The sequence below is a fragment of the Natrix helvetica genome (genome assembly GCF_964273705.1).
Source record: "Natrix helvetica genome assembly, chromosome: 2".
NCBI lineage: Eukaryota > Metazoa > Chordata > Lepidosauria > Squamata > Natricidae > Natrix > Natrix helvetica.
Window position 1 is genome coordinate 127756887 of NC_138552.1, and position 24765 is coordinate 127781651.

The window sequence follows — 24765 nt, forward strand, 5'->3', positions numbered from 1 at the left end:
TTAAAGGCAGCGTTTTACAGTATTATTGCTATATACCCTCAAAGTGGTAAAGTCAACAATTTAGGATCGAGAGAATGACCGCTGTTGCAAAAGCAAGCTACGTCAAAATTGTTACAAAAGTGCCACTCAATTTCACAGTGGAATGGAGAAGTCAACTCACATTAATAACATACCAAGAAAAATGTCTGTAGACATCTTGCTAAGATGTGCACGCACCAAATTAAAATCTTTGTTATAATATCTGCATTTGTATATTTAGTACTATTTAGTCCTATAGATCTATGCCTTAAAGATTCCGTTAACTAAGACTAGACTGAATCAGAATACCTTCTTAGAGAAATGATGAAAGACTGCTAAAAAGATGTTCTAAAACTTAATAAAACTAGTCCTCGACTTACAACCATAACTGGGACCGGAATTTGTGTTGCTAATCAAAGCAGTTGTAGAGCATAACATTAAGTGACTGCATCTCAGTTGCCATCATAACTCCAGATACATGCTTCATTAAGTGGAAAGTGAAGCAAGTCCCAGAATAAAGAGCATGGAGATACCATGGAGAGGCCTGGTGCAGATAAGGAAGGGGGATTGTTGCAGTGCACCACAAGTTCAGGGAGACCAGGGAAAGAGGGGGTGGGATGTGTACATGCATGTGAGTGCAGGGAGCTGGGGGAAAAATAAGCTGCCGCTTAGGGGCTTCTTGGTGCACTGTGGTTCTGGGGCTACAAAAAGTACAAGCCATAGCACAACAGAGCATGAAGCCCAGCCCAGCTGCACAGCACAAAAGGAACTTTTGCCATCCTAAGAGCTGTAACAGGCCAACAACTACTTTTACACTGTGCTGCTGGGCCAGGCTGGGGCTGGGTTTTGGGTGCAAAGGAATTTGCATCGTGTTGCTGTGTGAAGCTCAGCCTCGGTCCAGCAACATGGGTCACCTGGAAATCCCAGCTCAGTTCCTGCCACATTCACCCTCGACATTGTGCACTCTGAGCCCCCTGTGACCCTGCACACTGCTGCCCCAGATGACATTTGCTTTCTTCTTGCTCCAGCTGATAAGGCATGCCCAACCTGGCCCTTCACAACCAGCTGTCTCAAATGGTTGATGGACAAATGGTTGTAAGTCAAGGGCTACCTGTAGAGTAAAATAATTAGGGTGATATAATTTGCCAGATCAGTTCAAGTTTTTTCTTGAGGCTACAAGGGAAATACCACTCAACAGACCATGTATTAATCTCTCTGGAAGCATGTTTTCAATTATTATTTGAAATTTAGATAAATTTAGATTCTAAATTGATTCAAACATTTTAATAATATGTTGTATGCTACTTGAAACTTTAAGGACTGGATGGTTTCCCCCCAAAATAGTTCGCTGATAGTATTGCAATTAAGGCTTGGAGAGCCCAAAAGTTCGGTATGCAAATGTGTAAAAAATGTCCCATGGCTTATTTTGCTGACAAACTATATGCAAAGATGCTGAACATTACATAGCTTTGAAAAAATGATAGTACTAAAATCAAGCAGGGACGAAGAGCTTGGTTTCTGAATTCAGCAGACTTTAGGCAACACGAATGAGAGGCTGGGAAGGAATCTATTACACATTTCCCCAATGTAGGGTTCTCTAGGTATGCTGAGTTTCAAATCCCATCATTTTCAATCAGTGTGGTCTCAGCATTCTTAAGAGCGTCAGCCACTTCTGCAAAAACAGAACTACCAAGAACACAAATAGTATACAGTACACTCAGATTATACAGCAAGCAGCATTTCATTTGTCATTTATGCAAATTCCCTTGTTAAAAAGTTTGCCTGGGTTTCAGACATCTTTTTTCTGATACAATGGCTCTAGCTGTACATAAACTACTCTGATCTATTCCTTATGGCCAATAGTGTGTAAGCAACAGAACCTCATTTCCATAAGTTATACCTTGCTATTTCAAAGTAATCAGTATAAGAGCCTTATTCTAGGTAGCGCAAAGGTTCTGGAAGCTTACAACCATATTTGGTTTATAATATAACTTGCTCTAAATATTAAAATTGGCCTTAACTTCAGGAAAATAGGCAAGTGACTAGGACAAAAACTGTGTTTTAAGAAAAGCCACAGAACACTTTCCAATTATGGAAGAGCAACAGCTGATCCTCTTCTGAGGAAACCACAGATCATCATATATATTATATGTGATGTTCTCAACTTCCCACAGACAGATTTTCAGAATTACACATATTTTTTGCACAGAAAGGCTATTTTAAATTTGTTAGCGTGATATTATCATCTACCAGTAAAATTTATTTTTGTGTCAGAATAGTATGGCTATGTACTATGCTTCAATTCCACCCCAGACCCCATCCCCAGACTAACAATATCTTTGAACAGTCATATATATTCAACCCATTTCAGAGCTTTAACAAATAACAATTATTACCAAATGAGAGCAAATTGTATAAGGCTGTTCATACAGTTCTCTCAAAGAAATGTAAAAGTTCTTTTGGTTCCTCAGTCCATTATTGATTCTTGAAAGAAGGCACCTTTCCTTTATTGTATTTCCCCAGTATGTGAGCATGTGACAATAATAATTAGTCTAATCCTTTGACCAGCTGAGTCATTAAAGCTGCACATTGCATCTTGATATTATCCTTCAACTTATTTTCTTGAATAAATGTGAGTTCTTTATAACTCTACAGAATAGTCCTCTTTTTCAAAATATATAAATAATTGGAACCTCCATCAGTAAGTGATGCTTAGTTAAACGAGTTGTGCTTGATTTTATGGCCTTTTTGCCATCACCAGGAAGGAAATCACGTGGTTGTTAAGCAACTCCAGCTTCCCCCACTGATTTGTAAGAAATCCTCCAGGAAGGTCGTAAATAATGTTCAGGTGACTCTGTGATGCTGCAACTATCATAAATATATGTATATATTTGTTTTCGTAGATTTTCACGGGTGTAGGTATGCTGGTCTTGTTCTATTTGGGTCTTTTCCTATGTAAGATTGGGATTGTCTTGGCAACATTTCGGTGAGGTCTCACCATCTTCAGGCTGGTGTTTTCGGCTTAAAGCATGGTCGGAGCTGCCATCTTTCTATAAATCTTGGTGGGTGGGTGTGGCGTGCTGGCTTTGTTTCAGTAAGTGGATTGATTGGCTGTGTGGTTGTATCATGATTGGTAGATCGATGCTGATTGGTGCTGGCTGTGTGTCCGTTGTTGTTTTGTGTTGTAACAGCCTGGGTGGTGCTCGTTTGTTGACTAGGGCTGGTTTCCAGATGTGTGGTAGATGGGAGGTATTGTCACATTTATTCATGTTGTGGGGGTGTTTCTCTATTTCAATAGCTTCCATAATTATTCTCTTGTTGAAGTGTTCAGTTTTGGAGATTAATTTGGTTCCTTCAGAATTAATTTCATGTCCTGTAACTTTAAGGTGCTGGAAATGAGAGGAAGTTTTTTCTTTTTTTCTTACTGCGTTCTTGTGTTCTGTGATGCGTGCATTTATTCTCCTGTTCGTTTGTCCTCTGTATGTTGCAGGGCAGATTTTGCATGGTATTTGCTAGACTCCTTGGTTTTCTAGCTGGATTTTGTCTTTGGGGTTTCTTAAGATGTTGGCTATTTTTTGGTCAGTGTTGAAGGCTGTCTTGATATTGTGTTTGTGGAGAATTTTGCTGATTTTATCTGTGGTGCCTTTGATGTAAGAGAGGAGGGCGATGCCGTTGTCCTGTTTTGTGTCTCGGTTCTTGGGGGAGAAGCTGGCTTCCTTCAGCAACCAAGAAAGAAACCACTCAACTCCGTTTTGCAGAATTAAGAGTACTTTTACTGGTTATGAAAAGATAGCAGCTAAGTAAAGCAAGATCTGAGGCAAAAGCGCGCAAAATCATACATATCAATATTTGTCCAACCCCCTCCCCCCAGTAACCCCTATCCCATTGTCCAATCTGCAAATCCCTCAGATGTCATGTGGGTTTCATCTCCAAGGAACGTCATCAGGTTGGTATGCAGGATGGATGGCCTTGACCAACTCTAAACACTAGCCTTCAGCATGCGCAGTAGATGGTGAGAACAAAACTCCCTCTTAACAATCTCTCCTGTACCAAATCTTCCCCTCCCAAATACCAGCCCCCCCCTCCCCATTTCAATGGCAGCTGAAAACGAATAGCGAAACAGAGGCTGACATCCGGCCCTCCTTCGGGAAGAGAAGTCATCCCTGCAAGAAAACAAAACAATAGAAAAGACAACATAAAATATGTAAATTTCAAATAATATCAAGGCTTATCAGGGTACTTGGCGTAGAACTTCTGTAAAAGTCTAGGAGCCCTACTATGAGATTTATCAACCCATTCAGCCTGGGAGGGGGAAAAATGTTTCCAGGACACTAGATACTGAATTCAATTCCTATGTTTCCTGGAGTCCAAGATTTCTTTAACTTCAAAATGCTGCTCTCCCTCAATAAGAAGATGGACAGGGGGTGCAGGTTGAGGCGCACCAAAGGAAGAAGTGTGCTCTGGTTTCAACAGGTTCACATGAAACACAGGATAAATCCACTTAAGATGCTTTGGCAACTCCAATCATACAGAAACAGGATTAATGATTTTCACAATAGGGAATGGACCAACATACTTCGGTCCCATTTTTTTAAAATTTTGGGTGGTTTGCAGAAACTTGGTGGACAAAAACACGCGATCCCCCACTTTATACTCTTTTGGCTTCACCCTCTTTTTATCAGCCTGTTTCTTGTGCGCCCGGTGAGCAGCCTCCAACGCCTTGCGGGTCATGGGCCAAAATTGGCAAAGTTGATCACTCCACTCGGAGAGTGAATTTGTGGTTTCTCTGGAGGTAACTCAGGAATAGGTACAAAGTCCTGCCCAAACACAACTCTAAAAGGGATCAAGCCGGTATTGCTGTGCACAGAGTTGTTGTACGCCACCTCAGCATGTGGTAACAGTTCAGCCCAATTATCTTGCTGATAATTGATGAAACACCAGAGGTACTTTTCCAAAACAGAATTAGTCCGTTCACAAGCCCCATTAGTCTGAGGATGGTGGGTGGAGCTTAGCCCCTGGGCGGAGCCAATTAACTTCAGAAACTCCTTCCAAAAGAGGGAGGTGAATTGAACTCCCCTATCCGAAATTATGCGTTCAGGCACCCCATGTAGCCGGTACACATGTGAAATAAATAACTTAGCTAACGACTTAGCTGATGGGATTTTGGAACAGGGTACAAAACGAACTTGTTTGGAAAACAGGTCGGTGATTACCCAAATCACGGTATTTCCTAGACTTTCTGGCAATTTGACAATGAAGTCCATCGATATCTCCTTCCAGGGGCCTCAGGGCGAGCCACACTTTGGAGAAGGTGGTCGTTTTGTGGCTGCACAAATGGGACAACTGGCTATGTAGGCCTCAATGCTTTTTTTCAATGAAGGCCACCAAAATTGCTTCTTAATTAGATGTAAAGTCTTTAAAAATCCAAAATGGCCTGCCATTCTCGAATCATGGGCCTGTTGAAGAACAATAGGTTTCAGGTTAGCAGGAACATACAATTTAGCCCCTACCCAAGCCAGTCCATCTTTCATGGTACATTCGTTTGAATGTTCCTTGAACCATTCATTGGACTCAAGGCCTTCCTTGAGTTTGTACATTAGGTCCATAGTGACCTCTAAATTCGCTGTGCCTTGGCTTCTAGTAACCACCGGGACAGCCAGACTTTTTGCTGGGATGACTGAGTGAACCGTGCTCAGCTTAGAGCTGTTGTACTGGGGAAGCCTAGACAAGGCATCAGTTCTTTCCCCCCGGAATATACTTGAGGGTAAAGTTGAAATGGTTGAAGTGTTGTGCCCAATGCACCTGTTTAGGAGATAGCTTATGTGGGGTCTTCAATGCTTCCAAATTTTTATGATCAATCCATACTTCAAAAGGGTATTTTACCCTTTCTAGGAAATGTCGCCAGGTCATCAAAGCCCATCTGACCGCAAAAGCTTCCTTTTCCCATATAGCCCATCTCCTCTCCGTCTCTGTAAGCTTATGTGAGGTATAAGCATCAGCGTTCGTTTGAAGTAATACTGCCCCTACTGCCACATCACTGGCATCAGCTTGAACAATAAATGGTGCCTCCCTATCCAGGTGTTTCAAAACAGGTTCAGCTGCAAAGAGTCGCTTTAATTTTTCAAAAGCGGCTTGACACTCCATAGTCCAAATCAAAGGCTTACCCGGTCTGGGCTTGGCCTCCCCTTTTGACTTTAGGAGATTTGTAATGGGTAGAGCAATGCTGGCGAATGAGGGAATAAATTGACAATAAAAATTCGCAAATCCCAAAAAACTTTGTAATTGTTTGCGGGTGCGAGGAGGTGCCCACTCAGTGACAGCCTGGACTTTCACTGGGTCCATCTTGATGCCATTGTGGGAGATGCGGTAGCCAAGGTAATCAATCTTCTCTTGATAAAATTCACAGACAATTTGGCATAACGTTCAGAGGCCCGGAGTTTCTTGAGTACTGATCGCATTAAAGTCACATGTTCCCGTGTAGATAAGGATGTCATCAAGATAGACCATCATGCCTTTGTACAGGTGTTCATGTAAAACTTTGTTTATTAATTGCATGAAAACTGCTGGTGCCCCCTGTAGACCAAAAGGGAGTACCCTTACTTGAAAACATCCCAAAGGACAGTTGAAAGCAGTTTCCATTCATCTCCCTCTTTGATTCTGACTCTGTAGTAGGCCTCTCTTAGATACAATTTCATGAAGATCTTCCCTTTACCCAATTGGGCCAACATATCCTTCATCAGCGGGAGGGGGTATACATTTTCTACACAAACACTGTTGAGGTTTTTGTAGTTAACACATAGGCGAAAAGAGCCATCTTTCTTTTCTCTAAACCAGTGGTTCTCAACCTGTGGGTCGGGACCCCTTTGGGGGTCGAACGACCCTTTCACAGGGGTCACCTAAAACCATCAGAAAACACATATTTTCAAAAAAAATATGGAAAACATAAAATAATTTTATGGTTGGGGATCACCCACAACATGAGTAACTGTATTAAAGGGTCACGGCATTAGGAAGGTTGAGACCCACTGCTCTAAACAATCCAGGAGCGGCCACCCGTGGCCTAGCAGGTTCTATAAACCCCCTCTCCAAATTTTTGTCAATAAACTTCCGTAATTCCTCCAATCTGGGGTTTTGGGAGTTTTACTCCTGGGAGGATCTCAATACTGCAATCCGTCGCGTGGTGGTGGTGGTAATTTATCAGAAGATTTTTCACTGAAAACGTCCTTTAGGTCCCAATATTCTTTTGGGATTTTCTCCTCCCCCTCAATTTTTTCCTGCACCACAGCCTTTAGGTTAGGTTCAACGTTGGCTATGTTGGAAATCCTCCCCTCTCCCTCTGCGGGTTTAGTGGATCAGATGCGCAACCACCCTTTCCTCCAGTTGATGTGTGGGTTCCATTTTCGTAACCAGGGGTAAGCCCAGTATGAGGGGGCAATCCATCCCAGGTGCAACAATGAAACTTAAAGTTTTTTGGTGATCCCCCATCCACATATCTATTGGTTCAGTCACAAAATAGGCAGGAGCCCCCTCAGCTACAGACCCATCCAGCTGGCAAAAAGCAATGGGGACTTTCAAAGTTCTCAGTTTTAAGCCCATTTTTTCCACCACTTCTGGGCTTTTAATGCAATGTTTGCATCCCAAGTCTAAAAGGGCCAGCATTTTTGCTTGGATGCAAGTAGAGAGCACTTTAAGTTCTACTCGGATAGTCATGGGGCCCAATCGGGAACTTACCAGACAGTCATCATTGGAATCGGTTTCACTTTTCCCCGATGGGGAGGAGGGTTCTTCTTCCCTCAGGATGGGAGGGAATTGTGCAACTGGTTCCACCCCTTTCATGGCGGTGTCCTTCCATTTTCCAGGTTGTTTGTCTGGCTTCCTCTCCCCCGCGGCAGGGGGCTTTGGGCCAATCTTAGAGCAGCAATTTGCTGCCTGGTGCCCCTCCTTTCCACATCGGAAGCAAGTGGTAGACCGGGGCTTGCTTATAGACCCTTTTCCTTCTTTTGGAGTTCCTTTGGGGGGGATGGGAGGGGGATTTTTCTCTTTCTCACTGTCTTCGCAGTACTTATCCCTGGCTAGTCGATCTCCACATCTGCTGCCAATTCGTACCAGTGTTGCAGCCCCCTCCCTGTTAACACAGTACTGGTATATATCTTTGTTCAGGCCATCCATAAAACTGTCCATTAAAGCTTCTTCCGACCACCCCGCATATAAACGGACAGTTCACGAAACTCTTGGATGTATTCAGCCACTGGGTTCTTTCCCTGAGTAAGGGTTTTCATTTTGGTTCTGGCCTTCCGCTCGGTAAGCGGGTCATCAAAGCGTTTTCTCAGGGCACCCATAAACCTATTATAGTCTCTCAGCAGGCGGGAGTCATAGTTATGCAGAGCAACCATCCATGCCGCCGCCTTGTTCTCCAATGCCATGGTAATAACTCTACCTTGGCTTCTTCTGTGGGGAGATCCTCTCCGAACTGTTGCATGAAATTCCAGACCTGGACCAGGAAAAATTCTAGCTCCTTTGGGTCACCTCCAAATTTCACACCAAGCGGAGGAACTTTTGCCATCCGGCATCTGCGGGGGGGGTGTCCTCCTCTTGGAAGGGCTCTCGTGGCTGCTGCAGCCCCCCCCATCCTGATTAGCTCCACTGGCTGCCCCAGGGCCCCCCTTGGGCGAGACAGGTCTTCTGCAGGTCTCTCCTCTAGATCTGGGAGATCAGCTTCTCTTTCAGACCTGCTCTTGCGAAAATGTCGTCTCTCCCAAGCCTCCTGGAAGAGTTTCATAGCGTGGGACATCATGAGATCCTCCTTGTCGGCGTCCTGCCAGGCAGCTGCCAGTCGCCAATGTCGCCTCGTGGTAACTCCAGCCGGAATTTCCTCAGGGTCATACTTCTGTCCCAGTCCCAACAACCACCTGGGCGGACGGACCTTTCCTCCAAATTCAGTTCCGCCATCCGCTCGTCTCCAAGGGACATGAGGATCCAGCCACCTCATGTCGTCCTCCTGGTCGCTGCCTGGGTTGGACATTCCTTTGAAGGTTTTGGTTTTATTTACGCTCCCCTCAGAAGGTGTTAGCTCCGGGATGAGTGCGAAACTGAGACCTTGCTTAATGTCAAGCTGCCCTCCCTTCAGCAACCAAGAAATAAACCACTTAACTCCATTTTGCAGAATTAAGAGTACTTTTACTGGTTATGAAAAGATAGCAGCTAAGTAAAGCAAGGTCTGAGGCAAAAGCGTGCGAAATCATACATATCAATATTGTCCAACCCCCTCCCCCCCGGTAAGCCCCATCCCATTGTCCAATCTGCAAATCTCTCAGGTGTCATGTGGGTTTCATCTCCAAGGAGCATCATCGGGTTGGTATGCAGGATGGTTGGTCTTGACCAACTCTAAACACTAGCCTTCAGCATGCGCAGTAGATGGTGAGAACAAAACTCCCTCTTAACAATCTCTCCTGTAACAAATCTTCCCCTCCCAAATACCAGCCCCCCCCCATTTCAATGGCAGCCGAAAATGAATAGCGAAACAGAGGCTGACAGTCTCCCTTTGGATTAGGTTGGTAATTGTTTTTCTTTGGAATCCGTTGGAGATTAATACATTTGTGAGTGTGTGTAATTCAGTTTTCAGGTGGACTTTGTCGGCTAGGCGTTTGGTTCTGGAGATGAGGGTCTTGGCTACAGAGTTGATCTGTGCAGGGTGGTGATGGGATTGTGCGTTTAAGTAGTGGCTGGTGTGTGTTTTTTTCCAGTAGATGGTGTGTCCTAGGGAGCCATTGGGTTTTTTGTAGATTAGGACATCCAGAAAGGAAAGTTGGTTGTTTGCTTCTATTTCCATACTGAATTGTATTTTGGGGTATAGGCTTTTGAGATGTGTGAGGAAGTTGTCCAGTTTTTCTTTCCCTTGTGGCCAAATCACGAAAATGTCAACAACATATCTAAGCCAGAGTTTGGGTTTGTGTTCAGATTTATCTAAGGCGTTAGTTTTAAAATTTTCCATGTATAAGTTTGCGAGGGATATGACCTACTCATGAGCTTCGATGTCATATCCCTCTTCACCCAAGTGCCTATAAAAGAAGTCTTGACAGCTATCCAGAACAAACACAACCCCCTAAACACATCCTGGACCTGACCAACCACTGCCTAACCAACACATACTTCATCCATAATGGACAAAGATACAAACAGATAGAAGGAGCACCCATGGGATCACCCCTCTCACCCGTCATCGCAAACTTATACATGGAACATTTTGAAACTAACGCCTTAGACAAATCTGAACACAAACCCAAACTCTGGATTAGATATGTTGATGACACTTTTGTGATTTGGCCACAGGGGAAAGAAAAACTGGACAACTTCCTCACACATCTCAACAGCCTACACCCCAAAATACAATTCACTATGGAAATAGAAGCAAACAACCAACTTCCCTTTCTGGACGTCCTAATTTACAAAAAAACAAAACAAAAAACCAATGGCTCCTTAGGACATTCCATCTACTGGAAAAAAACACATCAACCGCTACTTAAACGCACAATCCCATCACCACCCTGCACAAATCAACTCTGTAGCCAAGACCCTTATCTCCAGAACCAAACGCCTAGCTGACAAAGACCACCTGAAAACTGAATTACACACTCTCACAAACGTATTAATCTCCAACAGATTCCAAAGAAAAACAATTACCAACCTAATCCAAAGGGAGACTCCCCCCAAGAACCGAGACACAGAACAGGACAATGGCATTGCCCTCCTCCCTTACATCAAAGGCACCACAGATAACATCAGCAAAATTCTCCACAAACACAATATCAAGACAGCCTTCAACACTGACTAAAAAATAGCCAACATCTTAAGAAACCCCAAAGACAAAATCCAGCTAGAAAACCAAGGAGTCTATGAAATACCATGCAAAATCTGCCCTGCAACATACAGAGGACAAACGAACAGGAGAATACATGCACGCATCGCAGAACACAAGAACGCAGTAAGAAAAAAAGAAAAAACTTCCTCCCTTTTCCAGCATCTTAAAGCTACAGGACATGAAATTAATTTTGAAGGAACCAAATTAATCTCCAAACAATAATTGGCTTCAGTTTAATTTTACTTATTTAGGTTGAATCCAGATTTTCTCAAAACTGGAAGTACTTCAAAATGCATTTCAGTTATTTGCTTTTAGAAAGGGTAGTGAAGGACGATATAGAACTCTAAGGGCTATTGCTATTACATAAACTATGCCTTATATGCAGTACTTTATAATGCATACACAAAATAATTGATACTGTGGGATTTTTGTTTTTTTGCTACAATATTTTTTCAACTTCTGCACATACATAAGCAAATATGATTACACAATTATTCAAACTAATAATGGTCCTTTTGCTCCCATTACGCTAAAGGCACAATTATTAATGACATATCTCAATCTCATTTAAGATATTAACACAACTCATATTACAGAAATCAATGAGGAAATACATTTCAAACATTTTCTCAACTCCTGTTTTCTCAAATCAAAGAAGTCAACTCCAAGTTCTTTGGCAGTTCTCAGAAATCTCCCTGTAATTGGCTGTAATTCTAGAAATTATTTAAAATTTGTAACAATTTTAATGGGGATTACTTGCCACCACTATTCAGTTTGTGGTTCCCCAAACGCAATGGGAACTGGGCCACACAAGCGGAAGGTGAGAGTGGAACGCTCCATTTGTGAAGCGGTGTGTGCACCTGTGAAACCATCCCCTCCCCCATCACCATTTCTGCTGATTCATGGAGCCAGAAAAGTTGGGGACCACTGGGGACCGCTGATTTAGAACACAAATTAGAAAGATACAGTCTGCTCCTGTGTATATATATAATTTGTATATTTGGAGACTTAGAAAGCAAGTCTGCACTCACCAGTGTGGCAGAAAGGTAACTGAAGAGCTGAATATATTCCATTTTAGAAATAATGTTAAGACATTTTACAACAATTCTAAAGCCAAAGAATTAAAACAGAAAACAGCAGTGATTAAAATTGCTGGTACAAATTTTTTCCTCTGCCTGTTTGTAAGAAAACATTTTATATAGAAACATTGTCCATTGCAAAATAAAACATGGACTAATTTATTTTTATCATTGCCACTAAAATCCATGCAAATTTGCAAATCAAACAATTTCAAAAGATTGAGTCATGTTCTTTTAGAAGTATGAGGTCCTCCTATTGCAGGTTTTAAAAAAATCATTTCCAATGTTCTTGAACATTACAAAAGTTGAGCTTGTGACACAGAATGGGTGTTGGTTCTTACCAAATACGCTCATTTTCTGGTAGAGTAGAGACAGCAGCCAGACTGGGTATGCTCTGTCCATTAACCAATCGGACTGAGTCTACACTTATGATGTCATCGGGCCCTTGTGGCTCCTCCCCAGTTTCAGATGAAGGAAAAACTGTAGATTCTCAAGTGAGAATTGTGAGCAAAAAGTGAAAGTCCATAGTCACTGTATCTCTCTCCTCCGCACAAGGAATTCCCTCGCGTGACCCATGCTGCTGTCTCTACTCTAGCAGAAAATGAGCATATCAGGTAAGAACCAATGCCCATTTTCCTGTTATCGTAGAGACAGCAGTGAGACTGGATGTACCAAAGACTGGGCTGTCCACTAGGGTGGGAAATTGTAAAAAAGGTCCGTTAGGGCACAAGCACTTGTTGTAGCACCCTGCGCCCAAAAGCCGTGTCAGCCGATGCAACTTGTAATGACGTATGAAGACTGTGGGAGATGTCCAGGTGGCTGCCCAGCAGACTTCTTCCAAGGTGACTTGAGTGGACCAAGCTGCAGATGTCGCAGCGCGACATGTAGAGTGAGCTGTAATGTTTGCAGGGACCTATATGGATTGAAGTTCATAAGACAGTTTAATACAGGCTCTTATCCAGTGCCCCAGACTAGATGAAGCCTTGATACCCAAGGAGGCCTGGCAAAAAGAGATGAAGGGTGCTTCTGAGTGGCGGAACGAGGTGGTGTGGTCGATGTAGATCTTGAGGGCACAATGTATGTCAAGAGTGTGCCACTTGCGCTCCCTCTTGTGACGGGGAGATGGACAGAAATCAGGTATGGTCAACTCCTGACCTCGGTGGAAACAGCTATTGACCTTTGGTATGCATGTCGGGTCCAGTCTTAAGACAACCCGGTCTGGATGGAACACGCACAAGTCATGCCTGACTGAAAGAGCAGCCAAATCAGAAATAAGTCTGGCTGAGGTTACATCCACCGAAAACAGCGTTTTAAAGGACAACGGTTTCAAAGAAGTAGATCTCATAGGTTCAAAGGGCGTGGAAGTCAAAGCCTCTAGGACACGAGGCAAGTCCCAAGTCGGATATCTATATATGGCAGGAGGACACGGGTTGGACACTCCACGGAGAAATTTCTGGATCAAGGGGTGAGAAGGCAGATGTTCGGATACCAGAGCAGCCACCTGTCGGCGTAGCGTGTTAGGGGTAAGTCCCTGTTCAAGCCCCCTCTGCAGGAAGTCCAATATCTGTGGAATGGATGCCCTAAGTGGGTCAACTATCTGGTTGGAACACCACAGAGCAAACGTCTGCCACGTGGCATCATAAATGTGGTTAGTAGAGCTTCTGTGTGATGTCTGAATGGTAGCAATGACGTCGAGCGAGATGTTATCTGCTGTTAAGGCTTGCTGCTCAATCGCCATGCGGTTAACTGCAGCCACTGGGAGTTGAGATGACAAACGTACCCTTGGTGTAGAGACAGGAGAGACTGTGGGAAGTGCAATGGGGTGGAGATTGACAGAGTCGCTAGGTCAGCATACCAGGCTGGCGTGGCCAATTCGGCGCTAGCAGCAACAGTTCTGCCTCCTGCTCCAGCATTTTTTGAATTACCCTCTGAATGAGGGGAAGGGGAGGAAATGCATACAGGAGACCCTTGGGCCACTGGCATCTGAGAGCATCTACTCCTTCTGCCATGGGGTCCATGAACCTCAAGTAATACCTGGGTACCTGGTTGTTGTCTGCCGTCGTGAACAGGTCTAGGACTGGGAGGCCGAACCGTAGTATCAGTCGATGAAAGAGGCTCAGATGGATGGTCCACTCCACCTGATCTATGGTTGTCTGGCTCAGCCAGTCTGCTTGGACGTTGGAGACCTGAGATGTATTCTGCCCTGAGAGATGACAGGTGAGATTCCGCTCACTGGCACAACAGGTTGGATTCCTGCATCAGGGACCAGGAACGAGTTCCCCCCTGTCCGTGAGGACTAATATGTGACGGGCCTGAACTCTGAGGTGGAAGTGTCTGAGGGCGAGGCGAACCGCCTGCAATTCTAGCCAATTTATGCTGTTTTGGCTCTCTTTGAGGGACCACTGACCCTGAGCCACTAAGTCCTGCATGTGTGCCCCCCATCCTGTCAGACTTGCATCCATCGTAAGTGTGAGATGGCACAGCTCTCTGAAGAAGGTCCCTTGCAAAATTGTCGGGAACTGCTACCATTTGAGAGAGTGTAATACCTGTCTGGGAAGGTGGACCCTGAGAGAAGAGCTGCTCCTGTTGGCCTTTTGATGTGGAAACATGAACCATTGAAGGCTCCTGCTGTGAAACCTGGCCCACGGGACAATCCCGAAGCAGGATACCATCTTGCCCAAGACTTGGGAGAAAAGAAGAAGGGATGACTTGCGTAGACGTAGCACCTTCTTGACAAGTTCCCTCAGACTGAGAATGCGGTCATTGGATAGGAACACCCTCTCCACCATGGTGTCTATCAAGACCCTGAGGTGGAGAAGGTGAGTGCTGGGAACGAGTGACTCTTTTTGAGATTCACCCCGAACCCGTGATTCCGCAAGGTGTGAATGGTGAGGGCGAGATCTCTTTCTGCCTGAACCGGAGACCTGGACAACAAGAGGATGTTGTCCAGGTAACAGAAAATCCGAACTGGAGATGACCTGATGTGGACGGCTAGTGTTGCCAGTACCTTTGTGAATACCCTGGGAGCAGAGGATAGACCTAATGGAAGAGCTTGGTACTGGAAGTGCTTCCTCCCTTAGGAGAAGCGGAGATATTTTCGGTGGTCTATGAAGATGGGGATATTAAAGTAAGCTTCGGTCAAGCCTACTGACGTGAGGAAGTCGCCTTTCCTGACCGCCTTGAGGATGATGTGCAGAGAATGCATTTTGAACTGCTGACAGACAATGTGGCGGTTCAATGTTTTTAGATCTAAAATTGCTCTCCATCTCCCGGAATTCTTTGGTACCACAAACAGGCGGGAATAAAAACCCTGCCCTTCCTGAAGGGGAGGAACCGGTTGGATGGCCCAGATCTCCAACAGGTGCTGAATGGCCTGATCCATCAGTGCCCCCTTGCAAGGACACCGAGACACTGGGCATGGCACGAAGTGTTCCTGGGGGATGGAGAGGAATTCTAGCATGAGACCAAATGTGACAGTTTAGAGTACCCAATTGTCTGTTGTGGTCTCCTCCCAGCGGTGGGCAAAGAACGCCAGGTGGCCTCTGATCAGAAGAGAATCCAGATAGTCATTTCCTACATGAAAAATGGCGGCTGCCTCCTCAGGGGCTCTAGAGACCACAGTAGGTGAAGACTGGCTGCAATGGTGTGTCCACTGGGGGAGTCTCGAAGAACTTGGTGAGGTCTGGTGCAATGTTGTAGAGATGTTTGTCACGGTTGGTCGGCTGTGGGCCCGTGCCTGGAGACTCCCACTCCTTCTGGATGATGTTCAGGAATATCTTGGGAACAGGGATCACTTATTTTTCCACTGTGGGTTCGGTGAATGGGGTACTGGGACCCTCAGTTGAACCCGGTTCTGCCGGTTTATCCTGTGAAGTAGAAGCTGAAGCAGAAGATGGTAAGTTAGCAGCTTTAATGGCCTTAAGAAGAAGGAACTTGAAACAATAAGTTTTGAATAATCCGGTAAAGGCAGGGGTGTCTGGGGTGACCACCTCATCATCAGACAGGTCTGAGTCCTGCAGGTTATCTTGCTCCCCGCCAATTGAGGCCTGAGAAGTAGAGGCAGAGGGATCAGGTTGCTGAGCCGCAGCAGAAGATTTATGCTTATGGCCATGTGATGGAGCAGGTTGGGGTTGCTCTTGTAGGCCAGCAGCCATGACCTGTTTAATGGTTTCAGCAATGATGGTTGCCATATCAGCAGGAGAGGTGTACATGGGGGGGGGGGCAGAGCCATGTGTAACCGGGAAGGAAGCCTGTTCAAAGGTGCGCTCCCTATTGAAAGGGACATCAAAAAAATTGCCTCTGTTGTCAGGTTCCATCGAAGATGAGGACTCCGAAGAAGACAATTCCCCTTCTGAATAGGCTGGGGAGGCAAGACAGGTGGAGCTGGAGATGCCACTTGGTGATCCTCGGAGGGAGGGCTGGTCAGTTAGAGTATGTTGTTGTTTTGGGGCCCTCTGAAATTCTTTCTCAAGGGCTTCTGCTTGCAGTCTTCTGCCCTTGTAGTCGCTTAAGAGACCTTAGGGTTTACTCCTGTGGAAGGGGCCTCTTTGGCTTGCCTCTTCCTGCTGCTTTTTGCCCCTGCCTCCTCTAATCCTGCATTCATATCCATAGCTGGATCAGCCATTTCCCCAAACATAAATCAACACCCCAATAAGATAGGCAACAGTCTCACCCGTTTGCTGGCCAGGCACTCCTGATCCGGTCCACCTGGGGTGATCCCCCGTTGTTGGGCACTCCAAACAGCTGCTGTATAGGTTGCGTCTTTTTTAAAACGTCCAAAATGCTTTCCTTTTTTTCTCTGAGGCTTTTTTGAGCCTCAAAATGGCCACCACTATCTTTGCGGGCTTTTCCAACCCGCAAAATGGCTGCCGATACTAAGTATGGCCAGGCGATCCGCAGAATGGCCACCGGACTTGCTTGGAACCGCTGTGCGCAAAACGGCCAGTCACGCGTCCCTCCAAGTACTCAGAATCAAGGAGCGCCACGGGGAAACAGTCGTGGAGCCGTAGCTCGTGAGCTGGCTGATCTGATTGCAAGGCAGGCTTCCTGAATGAACTTGTGGCCACAGACAATCAGACGGCTGAGGAGAGGCAGCCAGAGATCAGTTTCGAATTTCCCTCCAATTTGTAGAATAAAGGATTATTTAAGGAACCAATTTAAAGGAACAACAATTTTTTTTGGGAAAATTCACCAATTAAAGATATAATTAAATAATTTGGAGGGGAGATCAATTCTCACAGCCAGTCCAGGTTGGATTGAGTCTGAAACTGGGGAGGAGCCATCATAAGTGTAGACTCAGTCCGATTGGTTAATGGACGGAGCATACCCAGTCTGGCTGCTGTCTTATGAATATAGAAAATGTTTCAGAGGAGCACAATAGGCAAATTTCATGAAGGTCAGTACTATTGCCCTGTATGCTCCAAATGCACTGGTTAAACCTACAGGAAGTTTTTACATGCCACCATCACACTACTATGTTCACATAGCAACTGAATGGCATGCTGTTCAGCTGTCATCAGAAGCACGAATTAGTGAAGTTTTCCAAACAGACAAATCTGTGATCCCACTGCCAGAAAACTGAATCAAACATGCCTCATTTTTAACATGCAGTAAAGTAAAACTTAAAGGACTAGTTTTACCTAAGGTCACAGTGTGAATTTATCAGGAGACTATAAGCCACTGCTCATTAACTTACTTTTTGAATGTTTTGTAATGTTTGCAGGACTGCAAAGACTGTAGAACATTGGAAATGATTTAAGTGAATAACATCTAAGGGGTGGCATATTTGGGGAGACAGGTCTTCCAAAATGGAAGAGACTTCAGAAAAATACACATAAAAAAGTGAAAAGCAATCACAGCATACTCTGTAAGCTAATGCATCCGCTCTAAAGTTAAATACATTTTTCGGAATTGTTGCCATATGACAAAAATGGATGTTGAGGTAATTAAAATTAATTACTGTGAAAATAGGGTAAAATGTGCAAAGAAAGAAAGAAAATGTATGGGATAAAAATAGTAAGTGTAAAGCTTACTATTCAAAACTCAAAAAGAAAAAAAGAAGCAAAGGGGGCACATTTTTGAAATTCTAGCAACACTGGATGATGAATCAAATCAGGGGGTGGGGGTGGGGGAGAGGATATGTGCAAGGAATATGACTTTAGCTAAGCACTGATATGTCTAGTGCCAGATCTGAATATATGCAGATAAATTATAAATGAGATAAATTGTGAACACCCACAGCAAGTGGACACGCAACTATTAGTAGTGATATCATCATAGAGTTAGTATGACTGATTCTTTGACATTTAGAAGCAAAATCAAAAAGGTAAAATCAAAGCTACTCTGATTTTCCTTTCAAGTTTTAATTTCTCCTGACTCCCCCCCCCCAAAGATTTTTTTTCTATAATGAAAGGAGAAGTCTTCCAAATTATTCTGAAGCCTCCCCAAACTCCACAGAGAACTTACTGGCCATCTTCCAATTCTTTTTGCTTTGAATTCTCTGCATGTACTTACTAGCTATCGCCATTTTACGTGCTGTACAATTATGAAATCAGATATCTAGGAGCATTCACTTTCTTGTTAGAGCAGCTTGAAAACTTCTTCAGGCTAGAGTCATTATGGTTTACTATATCACAAAAATAGGTTTGGGTTAATTTCCATTAGTGCCTTCAGTTCCAACAGGCCTTGTAGTTAATGACCCACCACTAAACTAGCTTAACCAGCATTTCAAGAAAACTAACTTACATCATTTGCAGATACATATCAAGTACTAGTCTGACATGTTTTCTGTTTCAACGTTAGTCAATAAATGTACCATTATATGAGCAATATGAAGTTCCAGTGCAAATGCTGTGGCTTTAGGGCAGTGGAAAACAAAGGTTCAAATCAAATGATTGTGAACCTCACCAGGGAGCCCCAAGCAAGCCAATCTGCTTTATGCAGCACCCTTTTTAAAAACAGCCACGACTGTTTCCATAGTACTAAACTTTAGTGCCTCCCTCTCTACGTGTCCTACTATAAAGCAAATCCCATTGTACTAACATAGCACTTGGAACACACAAGATACTTATGAATAACAGCACAGCATAGCTTACCCTTTGTCATAAAAGCCCCTATAGTGCCAGTTGGCTGGCTCCCTTTTGCTGCCTAGTGTATGTCTCCAACAGTGGAATTATTGTCATTCAAACTAGATCTCAGTATGCTGAGTTTACATTGCCCAGGATAAGAAATTCCGTTCAAAATGAATTGGATGATACATAACAGTTTTGTGTATCTTAAAAATTCTACATTCTTTTTTCCTAAACATTAGCCTTCCCTACTCCCCAAGATCATTTAATCATTAGAATATCAATTAGAACATTCAGTATTTAAATAAACACTAAGAAATTTTAGGATTCAAAATTACTTTTGCCTTCTTCATTCAAAAATACAGGCACATAACCTTCTCATTCTTATCATCTTCATGGCAATATCCTCCTTTAAACTATAGGAAAATGAGAATAATCAAATTCAATTGAAGTGAGGTAAAAGAAAAAAGGAGGCATATCTTATTGCAAGTAAATAACTCTGCAAGCTTCCTTATTACTTGATACTTAATGTCTAAAATAATGTTTGCTATTCAGAACAAATGCCAAACTTGCTCTCAAGGATATATTCCTCGTCAAGGAATTTGACCATCCCAGATAAATAACTACCCCAAACTTTGTGTACTTAATTTAGATAAGTTATGTAGCTACTCATCTTTCATACATAAGCTGTAATAAAATTTTTAATCACAAAGTGCAGAAAAAAGTAACTATAGCACAATAATCAGTACTAACTACTGTAACAAATTTACAATGGAAACATACCTCAGACATTCTTGTCTAAACTAGGAGAAAAGCCTTTATGGCCTTCTAGAAAGCCATGAGGGTCAACAGTTAATCTAAACAATGAAAATTAAATCTGAAGCTGAAATGAATATGAGTATCAATTTAAGCTATTTCAGCACAGATATACTTACACAACATTATTTCAAGTCAACCTTTTCCCTATTCAACTTAATAATCTGTGGGCGATATACAGCCAGAAATAAACTTTTCAATCCCCTTCTCCCCAGGTGCAAACTTAGAATTAAAAACAAAAGGTAACAGCCCTACCTGTAGGAAAATCCATTGGTATCTGGCTTGCGTCCTTAACATGGCCCGCTTTATGCATTCAGCCTTATGAGAAATCCAAACAATTCACAAGACCAAAAGAGCACAAATGATCCCTAATTGTGCACTGCATAAGTTAATCATTCCCCACAATTCTATTTCCACCAGCTCTCTCCACCCACTTCTTCAGTATCTCGACAGAAAAGTTCCCCAGCAACTGCACAGAAGGAAAGGCCTACACACCACCTGCTTCAAGACTGTTCATCAGTATGAACTCCCACTCATTCCTGAAGCCTGGAGGTTTGTGCCTCTGGTTCCTTTTGCTACTAGCTAGCAAAGCATCCTTTGGAGCAAGATGAAGAAAGGTAGCACAGCTTTTAACATGAAGACAAAATTCTGATGTCAATGTGTAATGGTATCCCAAATCAATAGACAGCTTCCATGGTTAATGTTTTATATATATGTAAAATTCAATGTCTATGTACACACACACACACACTGAATTTCCGAAGTCTGTTGAAAAAGGCTTCCTCACCACAGGTATAAAAGCAAAAATGAAGATAGCACATGATTGTATTGTACACATATAACTTTAGTGGGATCTACCAGCATAGCAGATTCCTTCTCTCTCTCCATAGTTTCTTTCCAGAGTCCTTAGCCTCTTTTTGGAATTGCAGGAACCTGCACAACAGATTTTGTAGACATGCAAGTCAGAGCAAGGAAAAGACAGGAAAAGCTCATTACAGAACAAGAGCCAAAGTCCACATGTGCATTGTTGGATGTAACCACTGGTTTCAAACTGTCTGAACGGAATGTAGCTTAAGATTTTGCAAAGGGCATTAGGAGCAATTTTATTTATTTGTACACTCCAGTGATGGTAAGAGACCTCACAAAATTCCAGCTTCTAAACAAAGAACACGTTCAGCCCAAACCATCCCTGTTTAGGCTTTGATATATTGTAAAGAACTGCTGTAATGCAATTTGAAAATGTTTCTTGTAGCTTTAATTTTCTTTAAAAGATACAGACCACTAGAAAGAAGATAAAAGACTCAATAGTTGGGTTAGTACATTGCAGGAAGCCATGATTTGCCTAACTATGGTTCATTGAATATATAAAAATTGACAAGATTTAGACAATGAGCTAAATAAAAACCAAATATTATGGCTTAACCCAATCTTCATAACAGATCAATGGCTCTATTCAAACATAAAGCAACATTGATTTTTGACTATGTAAATGAAGTTGGGCAAGATTTTGTCTGCAGTACTCTTCTTTTCAACAAGAGAATTAGAAGCTTGCAATTATATTTTGACAAATTATAGTTTTAGTGTTATATCCAATCCTAGAAAACCAGTGAATTAAAAATGTATGATTTTTAATTCACTGGTTTTCTCGTTAATTAATAACTCAATACATCAGGTTCATAGGGCCATTGGTTAGTTTGTTTTGATAAATTATTTATCACAATTTACAAACACTTTGCTATGCTGCTTATTTCTTCCATATGCACCTGCCAGAGAGAAAAACAAATGCTTTCTACGTTCCAATGAGTATGTTACATTGACATTACATTATTGCAAATCAGATTACAAAGTGAAGAAAATGCACACACCAAAAACTTCTCAAGTAATACTATGTATTATCAAATGCTTGTATTACTGCCTTCATCTAGATAATAGTATGAGCATGAAATAAAATTTAAAATACATTCTTACACTATGGGTAGTATACAGAATGAATAGAAAGATTTCTTCGACATAACCCCCCCCCCCACCATACCATAATACATTTATAATAGTTCTAAATGTTAACATGTTCAATGAGAAATGTGTTTAAAAAGAGGTGGTTCCTGAAGATATCAGATCCACAAGCAATAAAGGACTTTTTAGGTCCAAACCAAAAATTCAGAGCCAGAACAGTATCACATCACTGATGAAGATATGTGATTTTGGTAGCTCTTGCCCACCCATAGATAGAGTGCTGCATTCTGAGCCAACTTGAAAATCAGCTGTGTGTTTAATGTAGTATGCATTGCATTATAGCAGAAGTCCATACAGTCTTGGCTAACAAGTGACAGAATCTCCAACTTCAGGCACTGCTTGTCCAGCAACCATGAATCAAGGAGGGTAGACTTGCTCCTTGTCCTACTTCTCCAGTTACTCCTCCTGGGCCAGAGAGGCTGCTCCCCCTCCTCCTTGGAACCGGACTCTTACAGGGCCATGACATCTCTTAACTATAAACAAATCCTTAAAACACCATTTCAGTCCTGATCAGCAACAGTTGTTTAAGGTTTACTAGAGATAATATACATATTTAACCTTGATCAAATAAATCAACTTTCTATTCCTTCCGTTTTCTTTGAATAATCTGGATCTTAGTTCTTTCAAAGAATGTCCTAGAATTTTATTTCTTTCAATTTTTTTCTTTGTCCCTTCTTACAAGATTCTTCAAAGTTTCAACAAGGGTCTTTGTAAATAGAATATAGGAAAGTTATGTGGGTCTTTCGGTTTGTTATTTGCATATCCCTTTTAATTACCTAGCTTCTTTTGTATATTGAGTGTAACATCTTTTTCCATATCGTTCTTGTAGCCTGCCATTTTAAAATCCACTGTCAGATCAGTCTCAGTCTTATTCAGTAAAATGTATTCCCCTTTCATATCATCTTTTTGCAATATTACAAGGCAGTAACTATTGCTTTGATCTCCCCTTCCCACAATTAAAACTGCTCACTCAAAGAAAAACAGAAGCATTGTAATGCCTCTGCTGTGTGTGCAATTTGTTTGCTAGAGAGGTTCAGATATTCAGTCCACATTCTCTCAATTGCGAGTTGGCTCTTAATCGTATACCAAATCAGATTGCCCCAGCCCCTCCTTCTGCTGAATATAGAAAAAAGTTTTTTTTTTAAAAAAAATCAGAAGCAAAGCTGTGAGCTGAAGCTGGAAATGAGTAAAGTTTACCATCTCAAAGCAGCTTCCAATTAAAGTTTGGAATTTTCCAGAGTTTGGAAATCCAGGAAAACTGAAGCAAAGGAACTGATGCTATAGTATAGGTACTGTTATTTCAGAAGAAATAGGTAAGTCTAGACAGGAACTCACATTAGGGTCTTAATTTATTCTGTGCTGTGTTGGTTTAATATTTTTATTCCTCTGAACAAATTATGAAATTAAGTATGTTACCTCAGCCTTTTTTTCCATTTGTCAGACTGTATATGGAGACAATTTTTCTCTGAACTTTACTGTTTGCTAACATTAATTTGAAACTTCTATCCATCATCTTTTTATGAAATGTTGAGGCAGGTAATTAATAATTTGTAGGAAACTAGTCTAATCTTGTGTTCTGCCTGGAGCACTGCATTTTCTTTTCTGTTTCTTTTAACCAACTGTTTTACTGGAATGGGAACAGCCCTGGAACTTGTTCTCTTTCCCTTTGAATGTTTGCATTTTCATACTCTGTTAATTAATTAATTTATTTATTCTTCGCATTTCTAAACCGCCCCCTCTCCCAAAAAGGGACTCGGGGCGTTGCACAGTCCACACAATACATAACAAATAATAAGTACAAATATAAATATAAATATACATATACACATGGAGGAGGTTAAAAATTAAAAGAATGACCGTTGTCTTACCTGAATGGTCTTTCTCTAGGCGCTGCGGGAGTGTCCAAGCACGGGTTAACATCAGCTTGCTGCCCAAGGACTGAGTTCGAATTCTTGTAGCTCCGCCTCTTGCTCCCCTCAGAGGCTCAGTTTTAAAAACGAAGGAGTGTCCAAAGGAACTGTCAATGCAATAGTCCAGTCCAATGAAGAAACTACCCCGCGACCCCTGATAGGGTGGGGTTGGACACTCCCGCAGCGCCTAGAGAAAGACCATTCAGGTAAGACAACGGTCATTCTCCTAGGCGCTGCTTGGAGTGTCCAAGCACGGGCCATGCCAAAGCTATGATCCCCCAGGGAGGGAAGAACTGTTCACGGGCGCGGGGCTAGCCACAACCCTCTGCAGAATTCTTCTCCCGAGGCAAAAGTGTCCAGTCTATAGTGCTTGACAAACGGTGACGGGCCTGACCACGTAGCAGCCCGGCAGATGTCCTCGATGGATGCCTGGGTGGCCCATGCGGCCGATGTGGCAGCACTTCTTGTTGAGTGTGCAGTGATACGAGGAGGCGCCGGCCTGCCCTGATGTTCGTAGGCCAGCTGGATGCACGCCCTTATCCAGCGCCCTACTGTAGCGGAGGTGACCTTCTTGCCCATGGTGGCAGGTTGAAATGACACAAAGAGGGCCTCCGACTTGCGGAAAGGAGCTGTTCTTTTCATGTAGATCCGTAGGGCACGGCGGACGTCCAGCTTATGCCACTCACGTTCCTTGGAGTGCCTGGGATGCGGACAGAAGTCCGGGAGGATCACTTCCTGCGAGCGGTGGAAAACGCTGTTGATCTTTGGTACGAATGCCGGGTCCAGACGTAATATCACTCTGTCGGAGTGGATGACGCAAAGGTCCTCTCTGACTGACAAGGCCGCCAGTTCAGAGATCCGGCGTGCCGAAGTGATGGCAATGAGGAACGTCGTCTTGAGGGTCAGGTGGCGTAGTCCAACTGTCCGAAGGGGTTCAAATGGTGGCCCGGACAGAGAATGTAGCACCACGGACAAGTCCCAGGTAGGATACCTGTGGATGGTAG

The 24765-nt window shown here is 43.0% G+C and overlaps 2 protein-coding genes across 5 annotated transcripts in view; both read right to left on the minus strand.

Annotated features, from left to right (window-relative positions):
• Positions 1–23934, minus strand: part of WDPCP (WD repeat containing planar cell polarity effector) — a 368266-nt gene extending 344332 nt beyond the window's left edge. For all 3 annotated transcript variants that reach the window (XM_081940857.1, XM_081940859.1, XM_081940860.1), the window contains exon 1: positions 23720–23934. The gene's annotated coding sequence lies outside the window, so the exon portion shown is untranslated. The remainder of the gene's footprint in view (positions 1–23719) is intronic.
• Positions 1–24765, minus strand: part of PELI1 (pellino E3 ubiquitin protein ligase 1) — a 68097-nt gene that overhangs the window by 19959 nt on the left and 23373 nt on the right. The window lies entirely within an intron of this gene.